Here is an 18,282-nt window from a genome sequence, read left to right as displayed (position 1 = left end):
TGAAGCATTGTTCATCATTATGATATGTATGAGTGTGCAAGAAATAAGTGTGGGGGTGTCTAGATTTGTTGTGTGGTATGACTTATGAAATGGAACATGTTTTCATTCTCAATTCGTGAGTTCTATTGTAGATGTACATTTACTGTTAAAAAAAAAGGTCTATTTATACGTGATACATACAAAGGTAGAAGTTGTTGCAAAGGATTGTTCCTTGCAGTAAACGAAAAGTCTTCCTTTTGAACGATCTCTTTTTCAATACAGGAGTTGTACATGGTTTAAATGATTTAAAGTTAAACTGAAGAAACTACTGAATGAAGTGATTAGTTTTACATGTCTTATATATTCGAGCTTGAGTTGATTCATTTTTGCTCCACTAGTTTCGATGGCTTTTGAGCTACATTTCCAACTATTTTCCTACCTTGATCCTAAATCTCAGTACAATCCTTGAAAAGTCCTTATGATTCGTGTTATGCATGTGATCCCATTGGTGGAGAATGAGAAGATATGCAAGCCTATGGTAGATCATTTCCATTAGGATGAATTTAAGTGGAACACCTACCCTTCAAACACATGAGGGTTGAGTGTTTATTTCCGTAAGGGTCTACTTATTTAGTTTACTCCATCTTCGAGTGAAAATGCTTATTAATTAATCATAAGTTATTTAAGAATGTTTTTTCATGATATGTTATGAGTTTTGAAGAATTTGATTGTTTTTTGTTGATGGCATTGCAACTTTGATGTTTTTAGGAAAGTGAATTTGAATTTTTCCCGAAGACGAGCAAATGTTAAGGGTGGGAGAATTTGATAAGAATGCAAAATACCATATTTTTCTCCTTTAATATTTAGTCCTTTATACATATTTGGAGTCTAAATATACTCATTATTCTTTTATTTTGATTTAGGATGCAAATGGAGGTGTTAAGTGCAGAACGAAGTTAATTGGGCAATTTTAGACAATTTCGATATCACTTCGTAATCTAGACATAACTCTCTCATCTAAGCTCTAATTGAGATGATTCAAAATGCTATGGAATTCTAAGAAAAATATATACAACTTTCATGTTTTGAATTTTGAGAAATACTAGCTGAATCAAGGTCAAAAATGGGCTTGAAATTGCTATACCTGCACTATTGACGTGAATTTGACGCGTATTTGATGAGATTTATTTTCAGAAGTCTCTAGATTTTGTGCATGAAAATTCTAGCAAAAAATACCACTTTCCTAATTATATTAGGACTTTATTTTATTTTTAATATTTTTTCTTAATTAATCAAATTTGGATATTGTTATTTTAGGATCAGATTTAAAATTTTTTTAGGAGATTTTGTAGGCTTCTAAGAAGGAAAAATAACGTGTAGAAGAGAGAAAAAATCAAGAGACTTGAAGAAGACATCTCTCTCTCCCCTCTTCTCTAGCTTCTCTTTGGAGTTTCATCATGGTTTTGTGTGGCTAAACTTTTCTAATTGGTCGAAGGAAACAGAAGCCTGTAAATCAATAAAAACTGTGAGATCTAATTGATTTTTATTGTTTAATTTATACTTTGAGTATTGAATTTTCTTTTATGCCTATTTTCATGATTGTCTCGTTTAATTACTAGGAGGCCTACTAGCTTATTATTCGTTGCAATCTACTGCTAGGTTAGATACCAAATCCTTAATTGTTTGATCCCTCTAATTTGTGAAGCAACTAAGATTTAATGATTTGTTGCGTCAGAAATTATTAGATCTTAGGAATAACGCTCGACTAAATTAAATACAACCGCTTGTGTTTGTATTATTTAGCTTCATCAATCTTTCTAATTCTTAAGGCTACTACTAGATTAAACCTTTAGCACTTGTTTTAGGTTGTTTAGTATTTAGGGTTAATTAAATTACCTGTTTTCTATTTAGCTACGACTAAAGAAAGATAGGAAAATAGTTCCAACGGTAAATATTCAAATTGTGAATTGATATATACTTGCATCGATGATCAGTTGTAAAATTCCTATGGTGGAAGTTGACTTAGACTAATGTTTGTTCTTTTGATTAATTTTAATTCTTCTATTTGAATTGTTCCTTAGTTATTCTTCTTAAAATTATTTATGTTATACTTGAAACCCCCCTTCTTGTTCATGTAGCATAAAAACTAGGTTAGATACTCTCCGTGGGAACGATCCTTACTCGCACCACTACATTTATTTTTTTAGGAGACCACCACTCGACATATTATCATCTATACTAGAAGCTTGGTCATTTCTTGAACTCTAAACTAAGGTAGTTCTAGCTAACTGGAAAACTATGAGAGCGACAGGAAGAATAAAATGAGGAATCTTGAGCCAAGCAGAAGGAAAAACATAAATGTCTTGAAGCTTCTTTGAGAGAAGGAATAAACTAAAAATCCACTCAACTAGTAGGCGACGATTTGGATTGAGCTCTGGTAGACCTAAGCAAAGAGAACAATAATAAAAAAGAAATATATAAGAAAGAGAATGAGAAATTAATAACATAAAGGAAGAAGAAAAAGCTACCTTTGGAGCCAATAGACCTCGAAACAGGATTAACTCTCAAGAATTTTTCATCAAATTCCCAATTGCTCTACACGATGAAGAGATCACAAAACCAACGCTTACCAAAGCTAGGAAAATTAGCAATTAAGGTATCGTTCATAGCAGACAAGTAATAACTAAGTCGCCCTGAAGGAGAAGACATGAGGCGGTAGAGGAGCGAGAGTTCGTCAGTTCCCAACTCAAAGTCAAAAATGACATTAGGAGCATACATGCTATGCACAATCCTGAGGAAATTTCTAACCTTAGAAGGGTGAAGGTTAAAGAAGACAAAAGATTCCCTAACAAGACCGGGAAAAAAAAATCTTACCCCGACATATAATTACCCTAAGTAAAAGGATCACTCTTCAATCCTAATAGAGGGATCTTAAGTATTTTCTACTCATCTAAGGTAAACAACATAGGGAAAGTTATGTGTGGATCTTCTCTGAAGAAGAAAGTGAATTAAGAAAATGCATAATTAGGGGCAAATAGAGAATAATAGAGAAATATAAGGGAAAAAATAAAATATCAGAAATGAGGAATAATAAGAGACAAAAAAGATCAAAACAAAACAAAACATATGTCCGTGATGAAGAAACATCTCCAACCAAGAATGCTTCACACAAAGCCTAAAGTTCTCCACCCACAAGAGAATGAATAGAATGATTAAAAGTATAATCTTTTTATAAGTAAGAGGTTACTAAAAATTCAACTTACCAAATAAAGAAGAAGATATCCTAGCATATAGTTCTTACTAATCTCAATTTACAAGATTCTAAGAATCTTCAATCTCATAAAAGATCTCAAATCCTAAGAAGAGGCATTGCAAGAAAAAAACACTTTCCTTGGGATTAGTAAAGTTACTAAATCGGGGAAAGCCAGTAAGCTAATACTTGCAGGAAAGTCAATACTACACTAACATCTATGCAGACATACAAATAAAAAGAAATATATGACCATATTATTATAAAATAACTAAGTTATTCCAAGATAATCAATGCATGCAATGATGACATATTTTTCATCGACTTTGCCATAACCAGCATCATCGATTTTTCCAACAAGATGGTCAAACTTTTTATTCCAAGATACAGAACCTTCCTCGACGGCCTTTCGAGTCTTTCACCTAAGTACCTAAGTTCTGACTTACTCAATTCATCATTCCAAACATGTTCATGATAGTAGGCATGAGAAGTTCATCGTAGGATCTCAATGCTACGATATTTAGAGTCGTCACTATTTTTTTTTTAGAAATGGATGTGAATAGACACCCGAAATGATTTTTAGAAATTGATTTTTCATTGTAGTGACTCTCATACACGGAAAGGACGTGGTCTACCTAAGATCTAGGTACGGATGCCCGATTAGAGGATGGAGAAGATGTTAGGCACCCCATCTTCTCCACCAAAGGTAGTTACCTTGAAACTTGGTTATCCTTTTGTCCTTTTGTAAAGCTTAAGAAATAAGAAAAATGCATGAAAATGATATTAGATGCGGTGTGTGCAATAAGTGAAAATATTCGCTTAGAAGGGGTTTTGATGTCAATGTGACATTGGGACATCCTATAGAAAAGGATGACCTATGTAGTATACATTATTTTTCATGAATATGAATGTTGGTTTGAGCGTTTACAAAGACTCCATGATGGAGTTCCCTTGAAACCACAACCTTAATGCATGTATGTAAAGCTAGAAACTTAGTATTTCACCTCAATAACAGGGTAATGCATTTCTCCATCATTGTCAAGCCTATGTGAGTGAGTGTATTGTGTACAATATGATAAGACAAGGAGGCTTCACCCCCACCCTTTTAGCTGAACCTCAGTCCAACCTACTTGAAAACGCCATCGATCCGCGGGGTGCGCAGATCTACTTTTGACTTTGAGGTTTGGGAGTCGCCACCTAGTTATTACGGTCTACGAACCAAACATTGACTCGAAACGGATAAACAAACAACTAATCTACTAACAAATACTAAGTCCGGATATCACATTACGGGGTTGGAAGGTGTTAGGCACCAACCCCGCCCGACAAACGCCGGTCTCTACTAATTTTCAAAAATGATTACATTGCTAAAAAGACCTAAATAATAATAATAATAAAAATAAAAAAATTTACCTTTGCAACACAACGGTTTTGTTACCTCAAATCTGATAGAACAGCTCCTTGTATAGTACTCATCGCTTTGTTTTGTCATCGAATTCGCTTCAAACCTCCAAGATGAAGTACCTCCTTCTTAGATATGAATATTTATGATTTGTTTATGGATTTCTAGGTATTTTTTTAGGGGTTTAAGTTGGGGTATGGATGTTAGGTAAGGAGTTAAGACTTCAAAATTAGGGTTTATGCGAGGTTAGGGAAGCTTTTTGACTTACTTTTCTTAAGATTTATTTTTTGATACGAAAATAGGTTGTAGAAAACCTTATTTATAGATTTTTTAAGAGCTTTTTAGATAGAGTTAGAATTAGATTATGTTGATTTTAGATAATTTTAAAGTTTAATTATGTTTCTTTTAGATAGTTTTAGAGTTTAATTAAGTCTCACTTGATTGACTTGATTTTATGATTTTGACTTAAGTCTCACTTAATTGATAAGATTTTAGGATTTGACTTAAGTCCTACTTGATTGACTTTAATTTTAATTAGGATTTCACTTTACATTAATTAATGTTTTAATTATTAATTTTTTAATTTTTTAATTATTAAAATTGTAAAATTATCATTTTGTCCTCGGAGAAAACTTTTACGTTTTAAGTCATTTTTCAATGTTCCAAGATGTTTTGGAATCGATTTTTCATAAGGAATTCAATGAGAATATTGGTTTGTGTCATTTATGAAATTTTTTTTGCGAAATGGTCGTGAACTTTATGAGGGGCATTTTCGTAATTTTATCAAATTTTGTGAAAATTGGTCAAATGGTTTATTTGATTTTAAATTGTTGTTTTATGTGTTTGAAAGGATTTTCCTAAGCATAATGTAGGCTCTAGGGATATTTTGAGGATAGGGGTATATTGATAATTTGATTATTTTTTAATAATTTTTATCATAAAGCTTCGTTTTACCTGCAAGATGATGATTTTAATATTTTTTGGGTCATATTTTTCTAGCGTAGCGCGGTTTCTATAGTTTTGTTAGTTTGAGATACTTCATCCAAATTTTTGAAACATATCTAGTAACAAATAAAGCATTGAAACAATCATCTATCATTGGGAATCGTCGCGATCGGGTTGACGAGTTGATTAATCAGGCAAGTGCGAAAATAGGGTGTCAACAGATGCCCCTCTTTGGGAGAGGGTTGAAGCAAACTAGATAGCAAATCGATTTTGGTAGACAGTGTGATATTTGAATGCCAAAGCTAGTGACAGTTCATTTTGCAGCCTGATTTAGCAATTCATCTGGACGTTCGGATCCTTGAGGACGAGCTCTCCCCGAACTAAAAGTTGTCAGTCCTCAAACGCGAGCTCTCACTAGCAGTGTCAGATCCTTGAATTTTGAAAAATTCTCCTTGACTAATTGAACAAATGTACATGTGTGTATTTGAAATTTGAGATAAATCCCATGTGGTTTGAGTATAAACTGAGCAAAATCCAAGATAACCCTCGGCAGCATCTGAGCAAAAACTAAGTAAAATCTAAGCATAACTAAGAATAATATGAGCATTATCTGAGTATAAATTGAGCATAATATGAGTATATCTGAGCAAAAGTTGAATATCTTACTCTACATACCCTGGGTGAAAGATTAATGAACAAATTTTTTTTAAAGTCCTACTCTACCTACTCGGGGTGAAAGAGTAATGGACTAATTTTCTGGGAGTCCTACTTTGCTTACTCGGGGTGAAAGAGTAATGAACTAATTTTCTAGAAGTCCTACACTACCTACTCGGGATGAAAAAGTAATGAACTATTTTTTTCAAAGTTCTACTCTGCCTACTCGGGGTGAAAGAGTAATGAACTATTTTACTAGAAGTTATAGTCTACTTACTCGGGGTGAAAGAGTAATGACCTATTTTCTGGAGTTCTACTCTACCTACTCGGGGTGAAAGAGTAATGAACTATCTGAGTAAAATCCAATGAAACCTTCGGCGGTATCTAACTGAGCATAATCCGAGAAAACCCTCGGTGGCAACTGGGAAAAATCTGAGATAACCCTCGACGGCATCTGAGCAAAATCTGAGATAGCCCTCGACGGCAACTGTGAAAATCCAAGAAAACCCTTGGCGACATCTGAGCAAAATTTGAGATAACCCCTCGGTGGTAACTGAACAAAATCCAAGAAAACCCTTGGCGGCAAATGAGCAAATCTGAGATAACCATCGGCGGCAACTGAGCAAAATCAAAGAAAACCCTTGGCGGGAACTGAGCAAAATCTGAGATAACCCTCAGCGACAACTGAATAAAATCCGAGATAACCCTCTGCGGCATCTGAGCCAAATCCAAGAAAATCATTGGCGGCATCTGAGCAACATCCAAGAAAACCATTGGCGGCAACTGAGCAAAATCCGAGATAACCCTCGGTAGTAACTGAGCAAAATCTGAGATAACCCTCGGTAGCATCTAAGAATAATTTCGAGAACACCCTCGATGGCATCTGAGCATAATTCCGAGATAACTCTCGGCGGCATCTAAGGAAAATCCAAGATAACCCTCGGCAACAAGTGTGCAAAATTCAAGATAACCCTTTACGGCAACTGAGCAAAATCCAAGTTAACCCTTGGTGGCATCTGAGCAAAATCTAAGTTCACCCTTGGTGGTAACTAAGCAAAATCTGAGATAACACTCAGCGGTATCCGAGCAAAATTTGAGATAACCCTCGGCGGTAACTGAACAAAATCAAAGATAACCCTCGACGGCATCTGAGCAAAATTCAAGATAACCCTCGACGACAACTGAGCAAAATCAGAGATAACCCTTGGTGGCATCTGAGAAAAATTTGAGATAACCCTCGGTGGCAACTGAGTAAAATCCTAGATAACCCTCGGCAGCATCTGAGCAAAATTTGAGATAACCCTCGGCAGCAACTGAGCAAAATCCAAGAAAATCCTTGGCGATAACTGGGCAAAATTTGAGATAACCCTCAACGATATCTGAGCAAAATCCAAGATAACCCTTGGTAGCAATTGAGCAAAATTCGAGAAATCATCGACGATATCTGAGAAAGAATAAATCTGGGAAAGAATGGATGAATCTGAGAGAGAATTATTGAATCTAGAAAAGAATGAATGAATCTGAGAGAGAATGAATGAATCTGGGAAAGCAAAGATGAGTCTGAGAAAAAATGAATGAATGAACGGATCTGAGAAAGAAAGGATGCCTTATTTACTATTTTAGGTAGAAGCGTAATGAGTTATTTTATGGGTAAAAGCAAATATGAGATCAGAAACACTTCTGTTTGAACATCAAGGTTTTTTTTTTAATTTAAAACCTGAATTTTCGCTTCCATTGAACCTTAGGGGTTTTTCAAAAAATTGTTATCAAGAGGGTAACCTTAAATTCGGGGTTCCCATTATCCCTTTTAGGATTAACATTGACCAAGCTCAATAACAAAATGATCCTAGTTTGACAAGAAACATTGCATCGAACACATCTTGTTAAAAAAATGCCCCTAGTATAAGGGGGAAACTACATATCAGAGGAGAAGGAAAGTACCCCTTGTATGAAGGTTTGAAATATTCGATTACCACAAGGGCAATAAAAATTCAACTTTTAATTTTGATTGAAGATTTTGAGTTAGGCTCAAGAGTACAAATCATTTTCTTTTGAGACTCGTCATTGAATTTACCTTTTTCTCCCTTGGTTCACTTGGAGAAGTAGAAATTTTCAGATCAATTGTAGACAATACTCGTAGCTTCTAAGTCTTTGCCTGGTTTAAGCTAAGTGTTGAACTTGATTATTCAGACTTTAGATGTTTCGGCTCGGACCGCCTTTTAGCTTTTCGATTCTATGGAGATTTTCTTCTATTTTTATTTGTTGCTCTAACTTTTGCCTAGATTGCCCATTCAGGTTTTCAAACTACTGAGCATGCTCTAGCTTTTACCTAGATCACCTTTTCAGGTTTTCGATCTAGTGAACTTTCTTTAATTTTTACTTTACTCTGATTGTTGCTAAAGTCGTCCTTTCAGATTTTTGAGCTTGCCTTAATTTTTGCCTAAGTCGTCCATTTTGGGTTTTCAACCTAGCAGGCTCTTTTTTCTTTTCTTTAATTATTGCCAAAATCGTCCTTTCGGATTTTCAACCTTACGAGCTTGCCTTAATTTTTACCTAAGTCACCCTTTCGGATTTTCAACTTAGCAGACTCTTTTCTCTTTTTTTTTCTTTTCTGAACTTATGGGATTGATGTCTGATCATGCACAGTACTTAGGAGGACTTTTATGGGTAAGCTTAGGACTGGATATAAAAAGAAAGGGATTTTGAGGCTCAAAAACCCGAATGCCCCTTGTGTGGTATTTTTTTTATTTTGCTTTGAATTTTATTTCTCATTTTGAAGATATTTCTTTTTTCTTTTGAATTTTTCTGGATTTTTTTGTGGGGAAATATTTTTTTTTATTTTGATGTGGTCGGGCCTGAAGTAACGTCTTAGGTTGCCTACATACCCCAAAATTTTTGGATCAGACCAAAACGTAGTTTAAATTTTCCCTCCCTTGGGTTAGGTAATCAAGCTAAGAAAGAAAAGGTATATATACATATTTTTTTTGAAAATGTTACAAAGGGCTTGAGAAAAGATATATTGATTTGGGTAATAGGAGAATTGGTTCGACCAAAGATGACATCCTTAAATGTAGTACCGTTTGATTTGGTCAAGGTTGGTTGGTTTTGGTAATTCAATTCCATCATGGTCTTGAAGTCTGACAGCTTTTCCTGGTAATATTTCCTTGATGATGAACGGTCCTCCCCAATTTAATTTGAACTTGCTTCTAAGGTCAAAGATAACTGCCCAATTATCTTTAAGTACTAAAGCCCCGACTTGTAAGTGACGGGCCTTGATCTTTTTGTCAAATGCACGGGGGACTCTTCTCTGATAAGCCTGCACATGGTACAGAGCTCTTAGTCATTTTTCTTCGATCAAATTTAATTCTTCATACCGTTGACGAACTCAATCTGCTTCTGATAACTGACTTTCCAACAAGACCCTAGGAGATGAGATTTTCATTTCAACTGGTAAGACTACTTCCATATCATATACTAGAGAGTAGGGAATAGTTCCAGTGGAAGATTATATTGAAATATGATATGCCCCCCAGTGTGAATGGTAGCTTTTTCTAACCAATCCCGGTGTGATTGACGCATTTTCTTGATGATTGTTTGGAGACTCTTATTTGGCTGCTTTAGCTACTCCATTGGTCTAAAGACGGTAGGGAGATGATTTGTGATGTCAGATCTTGAACAGAACACGGAGTAATGACCTAAGCTTTGAAGTATGACCCATTATCAGATATCAACTCAAAAGGTACTCCTATATCGACTGATAACATGTGCTTAAATGGACTTTTCAACTCGAGATGTAGTGGGGATAGCGCTAATATATTTTCTAACATCTTCTTTGATTCCATTGATATAGATGAGTATCTATTCCGTGTTGAACAACACCCAAGCTTGTACCTAACAACATACCCTCATATGATCACACGAACAAGTCTTTTGAAATTTATGAGTAAATTCATTATCCCCTCGTGTTCCTCTAGGGAATGATAGTTTCTATTTGAATTTCTTGAAAATTTTATTTTGTTCTAAGGTTCAATGACCTTTGCTTTTTGATTGAAAGTTGTTAAGCCCAACCTTATCTTCTTGTTCGGAAGAAAAATATATACTTGAAGTCAGATTATTAGTTAATTCATTAATGCGTTCGAGGTATTAAAAAATTTCTTTATCTAATAAAATTCAGAAGGGGCAACAGACACCTCTATGACTCGACAAACTAACTTGACTCAACAGAAAAAGAGTAGACTTGATCTAAAGAAAACATGATATTGATGAATTGAAAAAAAAAACTTGATTCAAAAATCATGAAAGACAATTACCCACACATAATGGACTTGACTATAGGTTGAGAACTCTGGATATTGCTTACAACTAACAGGATTGAGGCAATGTGATCTTCAGGGAACAACTGTAATTTTGAGAAATTTCAAGGCCATTTTTGATTCTTGGCTTGGTACTAACGTTTCTTTTAGTTGATTGGACTTCCAACCCTAACTAAGCAGTGGACAATTGAGCTTAAGTGTAATGATAATCCTGAAACCTTATCAAAGGTGGAGTAGGCTTTTAGCAATTAGAAATAGAGGTCCTTCTTGATAGCATTGGTTAGCCCCCTAGATTCAAAAACTCTAACCGATGAAATATTTCGATCACGAAACATTATATGAAGATAATTTATCGATTGATCATGAATCTTAGAAAATTTTGAATCACGATTAAGGGTTGTACGATTTTCTAAAAGTAAGATCCAGATTGTACTAATCAGTACATCCCTTAATATGATTTTTTTACTGATCCTGATCTTGTTAAATATGAAATATTCAGTCTATTGAATTAAATTGGCCAATACAAGGTGATTGGGACCATGTACCCATTTGAATTTGGGCGGATTTGACCTAATGGATCTAAATATTCTACTTGAATCACTTCATCAACTATTTTTTAAGCTAATTAATCCAATCGATCCATGTGTTGATCTATAAAATCCATTTACCAATTGGGCTAACTAGTTTAATTTGATATTGATCGGTATGTCTCATCAATTAAATTTACTAGGTTGGACTGGTATTGCGGGTTGGATTGAAGTAGTATGGACCGGTCCACCCACTTACTTTTGGATTGGATTAAATAGAGTAACTTGGGAACACCCATAATTAGTCCGGGTCGTAACCTATAGGAAGACTCCTAGACTCTAGGTTTATTACGTGCAATGCAATTTATCTGGTTACCCTTGCCCAAGAACACCTAGATATCTCTCGAGTGTACTCAATCAAATGGTACGTGGTGACTTGGTTTGATATACCGTATAGGTGATAATCTAAAACTTCAACCCACTTCTTTGAAGTCAAAAGCAGCCAGTTTAATCCCCAAATCAGATGTGGCGCGTGATGCTTGAGCAAAGGCACTCTTAAATCCCCTCTTTTCTGGAATAGACAGTCTATCCTCCTAATACCGTAGTACATCGGAGCAGAATCTCGCTTAGGCATTGGTTTTGACCAAGAAGTGCAACTGATGTACTTGGATCATCTTTAATATATCAATGGGTACAAGTCAAGAGTTGTAGCTTTCATAAATGGTTTGGCATCCACAAGGGGACCAACCACGTACTAGTACTACGTTGGCAAATAGGACATGTGACCGTGTGACTCACAATAGGTCAAAGGCTTAGGTCGCTCCAGCCTGGGTGCATCGATATACCTTTCAGAGTCACCTCATCAGATGATACTACTGCCTTAGTTTGATATACCATAAGGTACGTAACTGGAGTTGTGGTTTTCATGAATGACGTCACATCTCCGAAGAAATCAGATCACGCACTCGTGCCACGTTAGCTATATTGGGACATGCAAATGTGCAAAATAGTAAATGTGCATGTGGTGTGTGCAAAACAAGGTGGGATGTGTCCGGGGCCTTTTCAAACAAATGGACCCATGGGCCTGATCATACCATCACACATTGATACCATATGAATATTAGCCAAAATAAATACCAATCCAATAACATCATTAAGATCACCAATAAGCACATCAACTATATATCTGATCAAGATCAATGGCAAATCAATTAATGAGCATGGCATAGAATAATTGATCAAACCCAAACATTGCAATAGGCATAATTTTTAAGGTTCAATCAATGATCACTTTTAGGTGATCCAAAATAAATCGAGATTTCAATAGACGTTACATTGATGATAGAATGATAATTGTTGAGATGAGGTGCTATAAACCCTTTTTTTTTAATTATAAAAAAAAAATTAGAAACATATCCCAAAAGAAAATCAAAGAGAAAGATCCTAATGTCAAATGAGCTCGCTCTCACAAAATAAATTAGGAATATTAACTGTGCTAACACTAGATAAATTCAGATTTTCTGTGAACTAGGAAATACATTTTGAACTTGCATCGAGAATATCTAAGGCTCCCGATAACGAAATCGAGTGAATTTAAGTTCTAATTAATCTACTAGATGGGATCTACATTTTATTAATAGGTACCTTGACCTAGTTCTGAATAGAATGTTCTGTAAAAACATTTTAACATTGATATCCCAACCTTCTTTCAACAACAATTCCAGATTTACATATTAATCTGAACTTGCATCGATGATATCCAAGGCTCTCGATAACGAAATTGAGTGAATTCAGGTTCTAAATTAATCTACTCGATGAGATCTACATTTTATTAAAGGTGCCCAAACTTAATTCTTACTAGAATGTTCTGTAAAAATATTTTAACATTATTGTCCCAACCTTCATTCAGCAACAATTCCAGATTTATAGATTAATCCGAACTTGCATCGATGATATCCAAGGCTCGTGATAACGACATTAAATGAACTCAGGTTCTAAATTAATCTACTCGATGAGATCTACGTTTTATTAAGAGGTGTCCAGACTTAATTCTCACTAGAATATTCTGTAAAAACATTTTAACATTACTGTCCCTACCTTCATTCAGCAACAATTCCAGATTTACAGATTAATCCAAAGTTATATTGATGATATCCAAGACTCCCGATAACGAAATTAAGTGAATTCAGGTTCTTAATTAATCTACTCAATGAGATCTACGTTTTATTAATAGGTGCCCAGACTTAATTCTCACTAGAATGTTCTGTAAAAATGTTTTAACATTGCTATCCCAACCTTTATCATTCCATCCTTTCATATGTCAATTTGAATCTTTCATTATTTAGGGGTCCTCAAAAAGTGACATTTAATTAGACAAAAATACAATACTCAAAATCATCCACAATCAAGCGATAAAAATAAATAAATAAAAAATAAAATAAATCAAATTAAATAATCAGAAAAAAAAAACTAGGTCATCCTAGCATTGCTCCCATACTTGGAATTTTTCAAGTTTGATCCTCAATAGTCCCTAGTGGAGTCGCCACTGAAAGCGCCCTTGATCCGCGGGGTGCACGGATCCACTTTTGACTTTGAGGTTTGGGAGTCACCACCTAGTTATTACGGTCTAGGAACCGAACATTGACTCGAAACGGATAAATAAACAACTAATCTACTAAAAAATACTGAGTTCGAGGATCATATTACGAGATTGGAAGGTGTTAGGCACCAATCCCGCCCGACAAACGTCATTCTCTACTAATTTCCAAAAATGATTACATTGCTAAAAAGACCTAAATAATAATAATAATAATATAAAAAAATATTTACCTTTGCAACGCAACGATTTTGTTCCCTCAGATCTGATAGAATAGCTCCTCGTTTTGTTCTGTCACCGGATTTGCTTCAAACCTCCAAGACGAAGTACCTCCTTCTTAGTTCTGGATATTTCTGATTTGTTTATAGATTTTTAGATATTTTTTAAGGGTTTCTAAGTATTTTTTGAGTTAAAGTTGGGTATGGATGTTAGGTAAGGAGTTACGACTTCAAAATTAGGGTTTATGGGAGGCTAGGAAAGCTTTTTGACTTACTTTTCTTAGGATTTATTTTTTGATACGAAAATAAGTTGTAGAAACCCCTATTTATGGATTTTTTTAAGAGCTTTTTAGATAGAGTTAGAGTTAGATTATATTTTTTTAGATAGTTTTAGAATTTAATTATATTTCTTTCAAATAGTTTTAGAGTTTAATTAGAATTCTTTTAGATAGTTTTAGAGTTTAATTATGTTTCTTTTAGATAGTTTTAAAGTTTAATTAGAATTCTATTAGGGTTTTGACTTTGATCTTATTATATTGATTAGGGTTTTGACTTAAGTCTCACTTGATTGACTTGATTTTAGGATTTTGACTTAAGTCTTACTTAATTGACTAGATTTTAGGATTTAACTTAAGTTTCACTTAATTGACTAAATTTTAGGATTTGACTTAAGTCTTACTTGATTGACTTTAATTTTAATTAGGATTTTACTTTACATTAATTAATGTTTTAATTATTAATTTCAAAAATTTTAATTATTAAAATTGTATAATTATCGTTTTGTCCTCAGAGAAGACGTTTTACGTTTTAAGTCATTTTTCAATGTTCCAAGATATTTTGGAATCGATTTTTCATAAGGAATTCAATGGGAATATTGGTTTGTGTCATTTATGAATTTTTTTTGTGCGAAATGGTCGTGAACTTTATGAGGGGTATTTTCATAATTTTATCGAATTTTGTGAAAATTAGCGAAATGGTTTATTTGATTTTGATTTGTTATTTTATGTGTTCAAAATGATTTCCTAAGCATAATGTAGGCTCTAGGAATGTTTTGAGGTTAGGAGTATTTTGGTAATTTGGTCAATTTTTAGTAATTTTTATCGAAAAGTTTCTTTTTATCAACAAGATGATGATTTCTATGTTTTTGGATTTCATATTTTCCTATCGTAGCACAGTTTCTATAGTTTTGTTGGTTTGAGATACTTCATCCAAATTTCTGAAACATATCTAGTAACAAATAAAGTATTGGAACAATCATCTATCATTGGAAATCATCGCGAACGGGTTGACGAGTTGATTAATCAGACAAGTGCGAAAATGGGGTGTCTACACTACTGAAGGTGGGAGAGGGTGTGTATTACATCCTAAAAGATTGCTAGAATATAAAAAGTAGGGTTAAAAAAAGATGATGTAAGCTAAATAAAATAAATCTAGTCTAACCCACATTGTCCCTTGAGGTTCCTTGAATGAGTTTGAGCCTTGAGATGATTTTGAAAATTTAGTGTTTTGATAGATGGTTGGAGATGGTGGAGATTATTGGTTAAGAATGGGAAAATGAGATAAACTCTTGAGTTGGAGATTGGATTGAGAGAGGGTTGAAGGAATGAGTAGAAATTTTTGTAAAGTTTGGGGTAGAGAAATGAGGAGCTTGAAAGCATGAATTATTCATAGAAAGTGGGGTTATTTATAAAGTTTTTAGATAACTTTTGGAGATAAAGTGGCCCAACCCTAAAAAGAAAAAGAATGGACATGAGGTTTAGGTTATTTCTTTTGGATTTTTCATTTGTATAAGGGTAAATGTAGAATTTGTGAAGAAACATTAAAAATATTTATTTATTCTTTGATTTTTTAGTAAATAGAGGTGAGAGAGCAAAAATACTTTTTGGAGGATGAGTAGGGAAATGACATATGTAAAGGTGAACTAATAAGTAAAAAAATAGACCTTGGTTCATTTGTAAATAACTCATAAAACAAGGGTGGATGTATTTTTTGAAATGGGCTAATGGGAAAGCTCCATGCATATACTTGAAGATTCTCACCTTTTGGGATTAAGATTGAAAGTTCTCTCAATTTTATGGATTATTATCAAAGACCAAGGTACCTTTTTGGTTTGACCACACTTTTTGATAAGGATATTCTTAGATTTTCACAAGGAGGAGTTGACTATCCCATTAGGTTGGAGTATTGGTTGTTGAGGACTTATAGGAGATCAAAGTGTGTTATCCTTCGAAGGGGTGCGAGAGAATGGACTTAGAATGGGCTTGGTACTGGGCTTAGGGGATAGACTTTGGGTTACTAGATAAACTAGGTTTTGGACTTGGGTTAAGGTATGAACTTTATTTTAGACATGGGTTAGGTTGGAGAATGGATATGGATTCAGATTGAATCATGGAAATGGGTGGAATGGGATTGGATTAGGGACAAGGCATAAGCATGCAAAACAATAGGAGATGATGCATGTATGCATGAAAATGGTGCCAAATGGTAATGCGGGCCCATTTGAGGGTTTAAGCTCTAAATTGAAATCAATTGGAGAAAATTTGAATTTTTATAACGGGTTCGTCCAGATTGGGGTGTCTACAATTGTCCATCTTTGCAGGAGTTATTTGCAAAGAATAAATTAGAGCCTAATTTGTGCGAACCCGAAATAATTCATTGCAAGATAATTGAAAATGTCGAATAGATTGAAGATTTTTTGTAGAATGTGGCTACCCAAGAGGATTGGCCTTTTTTAAAATCTTTGACTTCGTGGCACAAAGCTCGTTTGAAGTCTTAGTTAGAAATTTTTTGATGATTTTCAAAAGTGATTGACATTTCAAACCATGCAATGCAATTTTGAAATATTTTTCTCTTTCCTTGTTGATTCTGAATTTCGAACTTCTCTTATTATTATTATTAATATTTTTATTTTTTGTATTTTTATTTTTATTATATTTTTCGGAATGTTTTTATTGGTTTGTTCATGAAAATCGAACTGTTCAAATTCATATTGGTCCATTCACAATGAACGAACCAGTACGTTTTCTTATTTACTTTGAACGGCCATTTCCGCATGCCCAACCTATTCATTTCTCCTTCTCACTCTTTGCCTTCTCATCTTCTTGTTTCCTCTCCTTCATCGTCTTCTCATTTTCTTGTTGCGATTAGGTTTCTGGATTAGACTCTTAGACTTCTGATTGTGCGCAAACACATGGAAGTTGGGGATTATTGGCGATAAAGCTTGGTCAAGGTACGTGTCCATTGGTTTGTCTTTGCGAGGTAGGTCATCTTCTCCTCTCCTTTTTCCATTGTGTTTGTAGCTCTCCTCGTTGGATGACTATGCATGTTGACTTACTTAGCCTCCGTCATTTTTATTTCATTAATTTTTGTTATTTGTTGGTAAATTCCTTTATTTTGTTAACTTGATTAGGCTTCGTCGTGTTGAGGTTGTGTAGGATTGTTGATTAATTTGCGTAAGATGTTGGTAGTTGATTAATTTTGGGTAGGATTTATTTTCATGATTGATTTTGCGTAAGATTGACCTTTGAGGATTAATTTTTTATAGTTGATTGATTTGGCGTAGAATTATTTTCATAGTTGATTTTGCGTAGAATTGTTTTGAGGTTGATTAATTTTGCATAGAATTGGATTTTTGGTGGTTGATCGGTTTGGCATTATAAGATTAAATTTTTGGTCCATTTGGCATAGGATTGAATTTTTAATTCATTGGTTGATGTTTGTTTCATGTTGGCTTATGCCATATTTGTTAAATATACTTGCATATGATGTTCAATTTAGTTTGAGCTATCGTTCCTTTTATGTTTAGACTCAACAAATGTATCGTATTTGATTGTTTATTTGACAACTTTCAGGTTTCATGGGGTAAATTTTTGTGGGGGATTTATGTTATGGTTTTGGGACAGATTATTTGGAGGTTTTAGTAAAACTATTTGTTTGGTCTATTTATCTATAGTAAGTCTTAACATTTGTTTTAATCGAATGTTGAATGTTTGAGTTACACATGTGGGTTTGGGGTGGATTGTGTGGTTTTGGGCTGGTTTGTTGTTTTGTCGAGGCATTTGTAACAAGTCTTAGCATTTGTTTTTAGTCTAGTGTTGAGCGTTTGAGCGGCGTAGATGGGGTAGATTATGTGATTTCAGGTTCGTTTGTTGTTTTGTCGAGACATCTAAGGTGTAGCGAGTCCTACAACGTTTGTTTTTGTTGAATAAGTTTGGGATAGGTTAGGTGGTTTCAGGCTGGTTTATTATTTTGTCGAGGCGTCTAAAGCGTAGTGAGTCCTAGCATTTGTTTTTGTTGAATGGTGAGTGTTCGCGTTTGCGTATATGGGTTTTATTCAAAGGCCTGCTGTGGCTTTTGAGGAGGAAGAGGATGTTTGACCGACAGTCAGGACCCAAATTG

Source organism: Akebia trifoliata, chromosome 9 (genome assembly GCF_017979445.1).
Source record: "Akebia trifoliata isolate Shusen 1 chromosome 9, ASM1797944v1, whole genome shotgun sequence".
NCBI lineage: Eukaryota > Viridiplantae > Streptophyta > Magnoliopsida > Ranunculales > Lardizabalaceae > Akebia > Akebia trifoliata.
Note: the sequence above shows the minus strand (reverse complement) of the source record.